The sequence below is a fragment of the Canis lupus genome, chromosome 14 (genome assembly GCF_048164855.1).
Source record: "Canis lupus baileyi chromosome 14, mCanLup2.hap1, whole genome shotgun sequence".
Taxonomy (NCBI): Eukaryota; Metazoa; Chordata; class Mammalia; order Carnivora; family Canidae; genus Canis; species Canis lupus.
In genome coordinates this window covers 41694523-41708852 of record NC_132851.1, presented here as the reverse complement: position 1 = coordinate 41708852, position 14330 = coordinate 41694523, and the positions used below count along the sequence as shown (strand labels likewise).

General features: G+C 43.3%; 1 long non-coding RNA gene across 1 annotated transcript; it reads right to left on the bottom strand.

Annotated features, from left to right (window-relative positions):
• Window positions 1-447: 447 nt before the first annotated feature.
• LOC140603999 (uncharacterized) lies at window positions 448-10569 on the bottom strand. The gene is made up of 3 exons (XR_012007047.1): window positions 10302-10569; window positions 6991-7979; window positions 448-5329 (listed from the first exon to the last, which is right to left on the bottom strand). It is a non-coding gene; the product is annotated as an uncharacterized lncRNA (long non-coding RNA).
• Between the last annotated feature and the right edge of the window lie 3761 nt (window positions 10570-14330).

Below are 14330 nucleotides of genomic sequence, written 5' to 3'. Positions count from 1 at the left end.
AATTTATAAAAAAAAGGGGGGGGATATTCCTCAGCCATTAGAAACGACAAATACCCACCATTTGCTTCAACGTGGATCGAACTAGAGGGTATTATGCTGAGTGAAGTAAGTCAATCGGAGAAGGACAATCATTATATGGTCTCATTCATATGGGGAATATAAAAAATAGTGAAGGGGAAAGGAGAGAAATGAGTGGGAAATATCAGAAAGGAAGACACAACATGAGAGACTCCCAACTCTGGGAAATGAACAAGGGGACGTGGAAGGGGAGGTGGGTGGGGGGTGGAGGTGACTGGGTGACGGGCACTGAGGGGGGCACTTGATGGGATGAGCACTGGGTGTTATGCTATATGTTGGCAAATTGAACTCCAATAAAAATAAATAAATAAATAAATAAATAAATAAATAAATAAATGGAAGGGTAATGACCAAAATTGGCAACGCGTCAATAAGGAAGAACAGGTAATATGTTAGTAGAACTTGAATTTAACTCTAAAAAAAATGTGTGCGCATTTAAAGATTTAATAAAACAGAGTAAATCTGAGAGACAGATGTCAGTAAAGGGCAGTGTCATTCATTAAATATCCACTTAATAATTCAGATTTCAGGCCATCTCATGGAATTTTAGCGTCTTCTTATAACACAATCACTTGAATTTTATAGTGTTTCGGCTCTTCTACCAAGAAGGGCTGTATTTTCCTGTCTCAAATACTTTTAAGTTATAAAATTTTCTCTTCACTCTTTTGCAAAGGCATTTCAATTCCAACCCGGCCACCTGTGTTTTACAATATTACTAACAGCATTCTGTAAATATCTTTCGAAGTTTTATATGAAGGTGGCAGATTGCAAATCTGAAAGGCAATATAAATCTGCAAAATATAACTGGGTCATCAGGGGAAAAAAATCATTGGCAACATAGACAGGAAATCCATTTTGCAATCAACCTGGGTCTTATCAAGGTTCTGTTTGCTTTACAAATACTGATGAAGTAGAAATCTAAGAGGTGATCAAGGTTATTTACTAAGTAATCATGCAATGTTCTGTGGTTAACTATGTGGCACCAGTTACAGAGGTAACAGAAAAGGAACTCCAACAGCTCAACACACATGCCTCTTTTATCTACAGACGATGAAAAAAGAAAATACTGCCTTCACTTATTTAATGTACCAGTCAACCCAACACAAAATAAATAGCAGGGCAACTGGTTCCTGTTTGTCTTTAGAACATTTTTTAGGAGCAGAGAGGCAAAGAGGCGAAAAATCTGATAACTCAGGCTTGCCCACACTGACGGAGAGAAGACATTTGTGATTTACGAAACAGAAAAGCAAACAAAACAAAGCAGCCCTGAGCAAAAAGAGAAGGAGCAGTGAGTACCTCCTCACCTAGAAGCTAGAATGGGAAAGAAAGGAACAAACTACCCAGTTGGCCACGAGGTGGATGGCAAAGTGATCCCATAGAAACGCCAGAAATCCATCTCTGTCCAGCCTCTGGTCCCCAGATCTGTAGACTAAAATATCTGATTTAAAAAAAAAAATCACTTATCAGTTTTTCTTTTAAAAACAGTGATATATTAAAGAGAATAAAAATTAATGATAATTCCCAACATGATTGTTGATCTATACCTCCTCCGAGGCTTTTCTCCATGAACGAACCCTTTTATGGACAACGTTGCTACCTCGGTGGGCTAGGGAGCTCCCAGGTTTATGCCATAATGTTAGTTAAAATTTAATACATTCATTTGGTAGACAAAGGTGTGGTCTCTGGAATGAGACAAACCTGGATTAAAATCCAGTGCTTTGGAGCAAAGTACTTAAATTCTCCACGGTTTACTTTCCGCGATGATAAAATGTACAAAACATCTTACGGATCAAGATTCGGTGAAGATTTGGTGAAGCGATGGACTTGAAGCTTAGGATAGACACTAAGCTCTAAATTAGTAGCAGTTATTTTTATTTTGTATGTGTTTTAAAATTAGCAATGTAGGGATCCTTGAGTGGCTCGGCGGTTTAGCGCCTGCCTTTGGCCCGGGGCGTGATCCTGGGGTCCTGGGATCGAGTTCTGCGTCGGGGTCCCTGCGTGGAGCCTACTTCTCCCTCTACCTATGTCTCTTCCCCTCTCTCACTCTCTCTCTCTCTCTCTATCATGAATGAATAAATAAATAAAATCTTTGAAAAAAATCCCCAAAAATGGAATATTTTAAAATTAGCAATGTATACAACTCGGGCATTCCCTTGTGCCAATACAATAAGTCAATCTTTGGAAACTGGATTCCAGTATTTCCAGTGTGCGTCCTGCCCAAGCCTTGCTGACACACTTGCTCAGCATCCCCAGGCCCACTCGTTGACTCGGTCTCACATCAGCTGCCACCATCAGGAGATAATCTAAAACAACCCATCATTTTAAACACAGATGGCTAACACCACATGTTTATTTGCAGGTGCCCTGTTGGGTCTGACCTACCAACCATGACCACCGTCCCGGGGGTGGAATCCTCACTCCACATCCTACTGGCCATATGCCCCTAGACCAGTCACTTCACTTCCCTTGGTCTCAGTCTACTCAGCTGCAAAAGATAAGTAGAGCTTAGGACGGCGTGTAGCACTCAGTACTTCATCCGTAACATCGGCACTCACACGGGGCCTTTGTGGGACCCATATCCAGAGAAGCATTTATTTGACGATTGTCTTAGTCCTGCCATGAGACTGAGATCTAGGTCTACAAAGACTGTTTGCATCCTTCTGCTCTGCCATCTGCAGCGTACCCGTGAGGGCTCCCCTCCCAGCCCCAGGAGCATGGCTACAGCAACTCCAGACATGCCAAATTGATGCCCTGATATTTTGTGAGGGAGAGCGGCATTTCTTCCCATGAATATCGGTTTATTAGCATAGGAAACCTCTGCCAGAAGCCCTCACCAGGCTCCCTCTCCGATAGGGTCGCATGCTGTGGCCTAAACTAGTCACTGGCAAGAGGAATGACATCACCAAGAATGACCTAGACTAACAATGGCTCATCCTCAGAAGTCGGGAGAGTGGAAAACCTAACACGCGGTGGGGAGGGGTCTTCCAGGAAAGGGAATTAGAGAACGGGAGGAAGGAGGCCAGGAGAATGGCTGTTACAGGCGATCCACAAAACCCAACAGCTAATTCTTTCTCAGCATTTTTTACCATCACAGTAAACACATACTGTACACCCGACACAGACTTTGTGCGGATTGGAATTGTCTCAACAATCCACTCCGGTATGGCCTTTGTCCTCATTGGTCTTGTGAAATGCTCTCCTGTTGAGTCACTTCTCCATCCTCATATTCACCGCTCAGGAGCAACAAACACAGTTAACCCCTCCCTGGACGTGTCAACCCTGTTGTGTTTTCCCTCTGCTAGCTACTCCTTCCCCAGCTCTTCTGCTGACCCCTTCTTGGCAAGATAGTGTCTAAATGCTGGAGTGCCCTAGGGCTCATCCTGGACCGTTTCCATTCCCTGTTCATTCTTTCCCCGTGAATCGTCTGTTCCAGCAAAGCCAGTGATTCCCAGATCTGCACCCCCAGCCCAGAGCTGTGCCCTAAGCTCCAGGTTGCATTTTCTGCCTCTTATTCTTAGGTACATATGCAGTATCTCTACCTGGAGCCTAACTTGCAGCCTAAACTTCACATGCCCAACCCGGAATGCTTAGCCTCTTGGCTCGAACCAGTTTCTTCTAGAATCTTGTCTTATCTGATGGAATCTTCTTGTCAAGCCAAGAACCTAGGAACTGTCCCGGATTTCTCCTTAGCCCCTCACATTCAACCTATCAGCAAGTTTTATCATTTTTACCTTCCAAATACATTCCAGACCCATCTGTTTATCTCTGTTTCCATTGCGACTTCTTCACGACTCCCAGCCTCCGTCACCTTACTTAGAACACAGCTAAAGCTTCCTAAGTGTTCTCCCTGCTATCATCCTTAACATCTGTTCCATAGTCCATCGTCTACACGGCAGTTAGCTTGTAAAAATACAGATCAAACCATGTAATTACACTTCTTAAAAGTCTCCAGTGATTTCCGTAGCACTTAGAGAATGTCCAAATCCTTAACGACGGCTCAAACAAATTACACGATTGGGACCTTGCCATCCTGTAAAGCCAGTCTCTGTTTCTTAAATACTCTGTCCTACCTCAGGACCTTTGCATTTTGTATTCCCCACCATAGAACACTCTTGACCTCATCCCTCACAAGGCTAATGCCATTCTATCATCAGGTCAGCCTCCAGATCACGTCCCCGGGGACGCCTGCTCCGATCGCCCTATCTGATGGAGGGCTGCTTCCATCTGCCAAGGCATGCCGACTGTTGGATCCTACGCGACACGTAAGACTATCAGAATCGGTTCACTTAATTACTTATTGCCTGTCTCCCCCATCTAGAAGGCAACCTTCACGGGGATAGGGACTTGGCGTATCTTGTTCAACATTGCATCCCAACATCCGGACTAGCGCCTAGCGCACAGTAGCTACTTCATGACATTTGTGCCGTGAATAAATGATACTCCAGAAAGCAAATGCTTTCCCTCAATGTACAGATGTTGAAATTGAGAATCAAGGAGGTTTAAAAATTTTTGTCCAAGGTCAAATCATGCAGGCAAATCGCATGTTAACACCATGAGTGTAGAACATAACAAGTGTTCTTTCGAGGGTACTAATGAAGGATAGTTGGAAGAAGGCAGGCAGGGACAAGGGGCCCCCACCCGAAGAGAAAACCACCCGTCAAAGGGTTTGACACCACCCTGGAAGGAGCCCTCCTCCCTTTCCCACGTGATCGGTAGGTGACAAAAACCTGTATCTTGTTCAATGTTGCATCCCAACATCCAGACTAGCGCCTAGCACACAGTAGCTGTGTTGCATCCAGCAGTAGTTGCATCCAGTGAGTTGAGAAGTGAGTCAGATGAAAACAGCCCACCAACGACCCCATAAACACCCCTAGATCTAAACACCAAACTGGCAACTCTCTCGGGCCCCCTCTCTCTTCGGGAGCTTTGTGCTATCACTGGAGAAATTTTACTATCGCTCGATCAACTTTGCTGCCCATCAGTGTTCGTCTGGTCTACCTCGTCCTTCTTGGAAGTGGTGTGACCGAGACCCAAGGACGTGGAGGGAAAAGAAACCCTGTAACAACAACGCTGCTAAGAATCGGATGACTTGTTAGATCCGACGTTGACGTGCCCTTCAACCGCTCTGTCACTTTCCTGATGCAATCCACGTCGGAACGTCGCTACATTAGCAGTTAATTATACAAACAGGTAAGAGTTAGGACCCGGAACGCTGAGGTGAATGAACTTGCTGACTCAAGAATTCCAGGACCTAAAAAAAAAAAAAAAAAAGAATTCCAGGACCTGTGACTTCAACCAAATGTTATCACTAAATAAATAGAGATAAAGTGGAGTGAATGGGATTATATACTGAGGATTAAAGGAGAGATGTCGAACTTTACCAAAAGACTGTAAAAGCACCGTAAAATTTAAGGTTTTTTAAAACCATAAGTTTCAGCTTAAACCCAAAATATTGGAATGTTTTTCTTTCCTTCTTTTTTTTTTAAAAAAAGATTTTATCTATTTGACAGAGAGAGAGCACAAGGAGACAGAGAGGGAGAGGGAGCAGGGAGCTGGATGTGGGGCCTGATCCCGGAACCCCAGGATCATGACCTGAGCTGAAGTCAGACACTTAATCAACTGAGCCACCCAGACGTCCCAGAATGCTTTTCTTTTTTATAAATAACATTTTGATTTTATAAAGCATATTTTTATCTCTGTATATCTATAAGGCTTCTTTTTACTTCTTCCTAAACTGGAGGACTGATTACAAAAATCCAGTCTCTCAAAACACAAGCTTACGGGGCACGTTTATCTCTGCTGAGGGCTGTGCAGGCTCTGGGACCACAGGCGGTGGTAATTTATGAACCTTTGAAGTCTCAGGAAGAAAGATCAGTGGAGCTCAGTGCAAATCGGAGAGTCTGGAAACTCATCCAGTACCTCCTCCAAGATTGGAAAGAACCTTCAGGAAAACTAAAATCCACCAGCAAGCCAGACATTGCAGAAGGAAGCTAATAAGATCGGGATGGCTGCGGGGCCCAGTCCTCCAGGTTTCCTTCAATCATGCAGAACATGTCACTGCAGGTCACTTCGCTGGACCTGAGGGAGACACCTGAGGCACCTGCTAGGACGGGCTCAGTTCCCAGTTTTTGATTCAAAGGTGGCCTCCTGGACGGTGGACCGCTCAGGGCGCCACAAGGCCCCGGCGCAGGGGAGGACCTCACCCTTTCATCAGCTACATTGTTTGGCTCACCGGCCCCCGGGGACCCCCGAACATTCACTGCCAGAGCTGAGCCTTCACATAACCTGGGGTGTCAGGGAACACCCCGTCCCGGAGCAGGAGGCCGGCCTGTCAGGTGGACAGCGGGCCATTGGCTGTTGAGGCTTCAGGGCTACAACCCGTCCTGGGGGGACAGGCCCTGCCACCTGGGCCCTGCGTCCGCTTCTAGAACAGAACCCTCTGGGCCGATCACCTCCCTTCAATGTTGACAGGACAGTCTAGGAACATCAGGGCCACGCGGACGCAGGATGCACCTACACAGACGTGCTCGGCCGGGCACCCAGGGGCTCATCGGAGAAGCAGCCCTCTCTTGACTTCGGTTCCAGGGAGGGTCTCAGGGTCCTGAACTCAAGTCCCACAGGAGGCTCCATGCTCGGTGGGGAGTCTGCTTCACATGCTCTCTCCCTCTGCCCCGTCCTGGCTCTGGCTGGCTCGCTCACTTGCTCTCTTTCTCAACTAAATAAATGAACAAAACCTTCTAAAAAAAAATGTGCATTGATACGTGGAAGACTTTCGGCTAACGGGACTTGAGAAACTCCCCGATTCCCACCTACCCAGGGGCTGCAAACTCTCCTCTCATTGCCTTTACTCCTTCTTCTGATCTAGCAACTACCCTGGATTCCAGAGAGCGCAAAAGAAAGGAAGGGCCTCACCTGCAGGAGACCTTGACTACAGGTCACACCTTGTGAAGTCAGGGGCAGGTCAAAAGCTGGGTGCTTTCAGAAGATCGGGCTGGGAAGACGTCAGTGACCCAAGTATCTCTACACACGACACATCTGAGCCACACGGATGTTTTTTTTCTTATTCACCATAAAGCAATGTTTTTTTTTTCCTTTTCTTTTTCTCATTCTTCCTTTTATGTAGCTGTTAACATGAAAGGGACATGTCGGCACATAAATTGCTCAGTAAGGCTCCCATTTCTCTAGTCTTTCTGGATCCCTGCCTCCCTCTTTATTTACCTTGACATGAGAACCTCTATTCTTGCCAAAGAGGCAGTTGAGGTGGAAATGCTAATTTATTTGTGTGTCATCGCTCTGAAAACTAACAAAGGAACCAATTACCCAAGGAACATTGTCAGATAAAAAAAGGCACAGCTATAAATACACCCGTCCAGATAAAATTTTGAACTGCTTTTTTCCCCTTGTCTTCAGAAAATGTGCAAAGGTTATATTTTGTCGTAACAGGTCTTAGATGTCAGAAGATACCCGTAACCCATGAACACAACTACACGCATCTACACTCACACACAGGCCATACGTGGGAAGCTTCAAAGAAAACCAAAAGTCAAGGTCGATCAGGCCCTGGATGACACCATCACCAACCGATTTCGGGGACACTGTTATGCCTCTGGAAGGCTGTAACTGCAGGACCTAGCCCAGAGCAGGAAATACATTTTCTTCTGGTTGGTACAAAAAGGATACCCAAGGAGAGGAGCCAGTTCAAGAACCTGGTAGCATTTTCCATTCCAAGACCAGTCAGGAGAAATGAAACAAAAAAAAAAAAAAATCATACTGGCCTGCTTTCATTTGTCCCACGATGACCAGAAAAGGCAGCAGCTAGAGGCAGTACTAGTCATGGCAATAGCACGGCAGATTGTCCTGTCTGAGCCCAGATCAGCTCCCCCCTTAGCTGATGAGATTTCCTTAAATATATATACATATACCTCAAATTAAAAAAATCTAATTAATTATGCTGCTAAATACCCTACAATCGACTGGAAAGTCCCACAACAAAGAATTACCTGGCCCCAAATCTCAATAGGCTTAAGTTTTAAAACTCTACTCCTAAATATGCCCTGAATGGGTCCGATTCTCTCCATCTCCATTGGCAGCACCTGGTCCAACTCATGACCCCGACCCCCACCCTCTATTCTTTCAGTGGCTCCCCAGGTGGCTTCCTCTTGTCCCCTACTCCCTCCTCCTTTTCTCACCCAGCAGCCAGAGTGACCTCTGTAAGATGTGACAATGATCCTATGAAGACTCTACCCCCACCCTAACACCGTCCAATAGTCTCCCCACGGCACCTAGAAGAGCAGCCCAACTTCTAGACAAGTCCCAGGACTTACTCTCCTTTCCAACTTCACCTTTCCCATCACCATCTACCTGAAGCAAGCTCAGCTTCTTCCTTTCCCTTAACGCACCTGGTCTCTGCCACTGCAAGGACTTTGCCTAGAATTTCCTGCCCCCCATTCTTTGCCTAGCCAGGCCCCACTCAGCTCTTATGTGCTCATGTAAATGCCACTTCACATCAGGCCCTCTGCTAAAGCTCCCTGACTTTCTCTGCTAGCACTCTGTCTTAGCTTTCACTGTGCTTGGGACAATTTTTATTTTTGTGTGTTTATTGTTTAGTGCCTGGCTCTCCAAGTAGAATAGTAGCACTTTGAGGTCAAGGAGCAGGGGAATGAGAGGAATTGTAAAACGTCTAGGATCCAGGCAGGACATGTGGTCCAAGCAGTTCAGACTGGAGGATGGAGGCATTAAAGAAATCTTCACTGACGTCCTTCATACCTTTGTTTAGGGCTCATGCTATTTCCAGGGTGTTCCTAAGCTTCAGCGTGGGGGTTAGCACACACCTCAGTGATCCTGACAGAGGATGTTCATATGGGGGTAGATCCGACCTCATCCACATCTTTCCATCTCTATTTTACATAGCCTCAGCTTCACTCTCCTACCGCAGTGGTGGGCATCTATGGAGCAGCAGCATAATGGCTCGTGTGAACACACGAGAACAATTCTAGGGCTTTCCCTTTGTGATAATTTTTCATGAGATATTAAATGTTATACTTTCCTTTTTAGGATGCGCATTGTTTGTGCATCTTTGTGGAGATAGTGAAAGGAATTCATATAACCTTGAAAAGAGAATTATATAACAGGAAAGCAAAGAGAAAGAAGCAATCAATTTTCAGGTTTGGGGAAGGTTTTTCAAGTTCAAAATATAGGGCTTTCAAAAATCCTCCTCAGAAGCAACAGTTTTAAAAGCCAAAGCCATTGATTTGCAAGAGTTTTATTTTGTTGAGACAAAAAAGAGGAGGGTAGGCTTTGAGTTTCAAAAGGGAAGATTCTGGGTGAAGTCGTATACGGTTGATACTACAACATTATACCAGAACTAGAGGAGGACTGCAGATCAACCAACCTCTGGGGAAAATGAAGGAGGTCACTTGGACTAAGAAAGGATTGTATGATGGAATCAAACCACATGTAACTCTAGCAGAGGCCAGTAGGTCATACCTGACCATAACTCAGGGGCCATGGACACAGAGATGGAGTTATTATTGAAAGAGACCAGAACCCAATCAGTCTCCAGCATCTGAAAGAAGCTTTGGAACAGAAACAAGCCATTCAAAATGGTGGCCATTGGACATGTATGGCTACTGAAATTTAAATTAATTAAAATTAAATAAAATTAGGAGCTCATGTCCTCAAATTTTAAGTGCTCAACAGCCACGTGTAACTAGGGGCTCCTGTACTGGACAGCTTAGGAACATTTCTAGGATTGCCCAAACCTCTACTGGACGGCTCTGTCATACATCTGTGGCCATGCTCAGGTGCTGCCCTAATGCTATGGAGCCCAAGGCAAAAGAAGGCACACACCACATGCCTAAATATTTAAAATGTATAGGCCAGAGGTGTCTGGGTGGGTTCAGTTGGTTGGGCATCTAATTCTTGATTTCAGCTTGGGTCATGATCTTGGGGTCCTGGGACTAGGCCTGTGATGGATTCTGTGCTCAGCGGGGAATGTGCTTGGATTCTCTCTCTCCTCTGCTCCATCCCCCCACCCCCCTGCAACCCGCCCTCATGTGTGCAACCTCTATCTAAACTAAATAAATAAATCTTTAAAAATAAATAAATAGGGACCTCTGGGTGGCTCAAGGGTTAAGCATCTGCCATCTGTTCAGGGTGTGATCCCAAGTGAAAGGCCATGCTACGACCCTCCCAGGGTTTTGTAGGGAGAGGCAAGAGCTCACCTAGAGGTTTTTCTCCTCTTCCTGCTGGTTTGGGTTCTCATTGGCCACAGTTAGTCATCAACCTCCAGCACACCTACTCCAGTTAGAAAAAGCTTCGGTTCCTTGGGAGTTTTCTCGAGCATCTGTGTTTTCTGTGTGTATTAGTTCCTGTAACCCATACTGCCTTCTTGCTTCTGTATTCCTCTAGGGCTGGGTCGAGGAGCCCAGTAACCCTACCATTTTGCCACCCATTCTGGTTGATTGTACTTTCATTTTGGTAATGTGCTGATTTGGCTTAGTAGTCCTAGGAGCATTTAGACTCAGAGAGGAACTTTCCGCATTTGGCACATTCTCAATCCTGTGACAAAGGACACAGTCACAGCTGATTGCTCTGCTGGGCTTTGACTGGGGGCCTTGTTATTAACCAGCCTCAAATGAAATTTTAAAAGAAAAGAATATTTTTCACATTGACATTTGAGAAATTGTGCTACGGGAAGCGGTGTATACTTGTCCTTTCACTTGACAGAGAACACAACGTACTGTGGATTGTTCAGGGTTCCCTCAACACATTTCAGCAAAAGAAAAGCTGACATTTTGAATTTATTGCCAACCCTAGTGAAGAGCTTACTAAATTTTTCACTCAACTCAAATGTATCCACGAAGCTGCCATTAATTACATTAGTTATATAAGCAGACTCTAAAATAATCAGTCACTGAACTAAATTAAAATATCCTGAATTTTTTTCATTCTATTATACTTGGTTTAGACTTGATGCATATATATAAACTATTGCTCATCATGGCCACTAGCAATTATCGATGGAACCAATACATTATTTCACAGAGGTATTAGACCTTGAGTTGTGGTGTGTGTGGAAGTGTAAAGCAAGAGGTATAATGTGGTTGTATTTCACCCTGGCCTGATCTTTTCCAAACATAAATTTTTGAGTTTTTTCTTTCATTCATCACCATTCTTTTTGATGATAAGGACCCGTTTCCAATTTTGGGTGCTTTGTGATTCTCTTGGGTCATTTCAAAGGGGAATGTGTCCACCTGAGACCGTCAATTAGGTTTAGCAAAGTCTCAGATCTAGATAGACATCAATTCTGTCTAGGAATCCCACGGATGACATGCCTACAATTATTAAATGGTTACTCTCACCTGTGCACACCCTCACCAGATGAGAAGAACAGCTAACATGGCTCCACCACAGAGATGACATTAAAATATGCTCTTGAACTTATTAATTAATAGTACAACAGATGTTTATTGAGCACCTACTATGTGCCAGGAGCTTTTCTAGACTAAGAAGACACCACAGTGTGAGCAAGTTAAATCAAGTTCTCTCATTAGTAACAAGGAGACAAAAAATGAACAAAATATGATGTAGCAATACATTGTGTTAGCATAGTAACATAGGGTGCTCAGTTGCCTAAGCATCCAACTCTCGGTCTCAGCTCAGGTCATGATCTCGGGGCCCTAAGATGGAGACAGGCATCAGGCTCCAAGCTCAGCGGGGAGTCTGCTTATCCCTCTCCTTCCCCCCTGCCCCACCTGCTTGCTCTTACTCTCTCTTCCCCTAAAATAAATAAATAAAAACATCATCAAAAAATTTTAAAAAATAAAAAATTTTGTAATATGACATAAACTTTTATTGAAGTATATCTGACATATAACATTGTGTAAATGTAAGGTGTGCATGCTAATTTGACACCTATCATAATATGATTACCATTGTAGCTATAATTAGTGCCTCTATCACATCACACAATAATCATCTCTTTTTAGTGGTTGAAATAATTAGGATTTAATCGCTTAGCAAGTTTGATGGTTATAATACAATATTGTTGACTATTTTCACATTACTGTGCGTTAGATCTCTAGGACTTGCTACTTGGGACAAGTCTATACTCTTCAACATTTGTCCTATGCCCTGTCTCCCCTTATCCCCTGGCAACAGCCATCCTACTCTCTGCTTTTATAAGTTTGGCTTTTTCAGATTGCACATATAAATGATATTATATAGTATTTGTCTTTCTCCATCTGACTTATCTCACTTAGCATAATGACTCTTTATTAATTATTTATTTTCCTTATTAATTTAAAGGTACAACTCTTGAGTTGCTTAGTGGAATGGTAGCAAACAGGAGAGAGACCAGCAGTAGTTTTTGGAACCTGGAGATCATATACTCCCCTCTCTTTAAACTCACCCACATAATCCTGGATGAGAGCCTACTGTCTGGTTCTTCCCCATACACATTACCAGACCTAAGGAAATATGATTCAATTTGTCAAAAACAAAAACAAATAAGCAAAAACATATACCTGAGCACTGCAACCACTGCTAAAAAGAACAATAAGCTAACCACAGATGTTATCTAAAGCAGAATTATTGGAAATATGGGTCAAAAATTCAAAATAAGCCTAAGAAGATAGGGAAGATAGTAACATGGGGCAGTAATGTGAAATTATGAGGAAGAAACAAATAGAAATATTAGATATGAAAAACATAACTAAAATAAAGACACAATAAATAAGTTAGACTAAGGTAAATAAGTTGAAGAATTAATTAGCGAGTTGTACAAAAGAAATGTACTCAGAAGGCAGCAAATAAGGATTGAAAATTACATATATATGTATGTGTGTCATACATATATGATGGTAACCTGTAGATAATAGAGTTCCTATAAATAGAGAAAAAATGCATAAAAATTTTTGAAGAAACAAAAAGGGTAAAATTGCCATAATTCAAGAAAGAAAAGACCTCAGAATGAAAAGGGGCATAAACTCATAGGTTATTAAACAGGAGCGATAAGGACTAATCCATACATAAGGGCATTTTTATTATTAAAATGAAGACTATCAAGGACATAACAAGAAAAAATAATAAGAACCTACAAAAGGCAAGAATGGTTCCCCTACAAAAGAGAATCAGACTGCCATCTGACTTCTCAACAACACCCTAATGCAAAAATTCCACACAATCATATTTTGAAGATACTAAAGGAAAAAAACTTCCCTTTTAGAATTTTCTATCCAACCAAGTTATAAATCAAACATAAGAGCGCAATAAAAAGTGTTCTTTGGCACTGAAGGCCTCAGATGATTTACCACACTAAGATCCAGAGTAAAAACACTGTTCACAGAAACAGTAACAGCAGTGGGAGGAGAGTCACAAGATGTGCTGTTGCAAGATATACAAGAAGGGGGTGAAATCTTTGGGTAATTGTGCTGGGTTCACTAGTGCCCCAAAACAATTCATGTTCACCCAGAACCTCAAAACATTATCGTATCTGGAAGCAGGGTCTTTGCAGATGTAATTAGTTGCGATGAGGTCATAATGGATCAGGATGGTCCCTAAATCCCATATGGCTGATATCCTTATCAGAAGAGCAGGGGATACACAGACACACCCGCACACGGGGAAGATGACAAAAGCAGAAAATGGAGGGATGCTGTTAAAAGCCAAAGAATGTCAAGGATTCCCAGCAGCCACAAGAGGCTAGTAGAGAGTCAGGGGAGAGAGCATGGCTCTCCAACACCTTGATTTCAGACTTTCTAGCCTCTGAAACTGTGAAATGATATATTTCTGTTATTTTAGGAGACCCAGATTGTTGAAATTTGTTATGGCAGCCCTGGAAACTGATACTGTAATATTTGTTATCTTAAAAAATGTGGTGGTGGGGGGGAGTACTCTAGGACCAAGATGTAAGCACTCTGTTGATTTAAATGTGTTTGCTTTGAGGAGCACGTGGGTGGCTCGGGTTGAGCATCTGCCTTTGGCTCAGGTAGTGATCCTGGGGTCCTGGGATCAAGTCTCCCATCGGGCTCCCCACAGGGAGCCTGCTTCTCCCTCTGCTTGTGTCTCTGCCTCTCTCTGTCTCTCATGAATAAATAAATAAAATATTTTTTTAAAAAATAAATGCATTTGCTTAGAAAAAGCCAAAAGATGCCCAGGTTCCTTTGGGAGTTAGTATAACTTTGCTAACAAAGTCAGATCGTACACTAAAAGAAAATTAAATCTCATTTAACTGATGGCAAAAAATTATA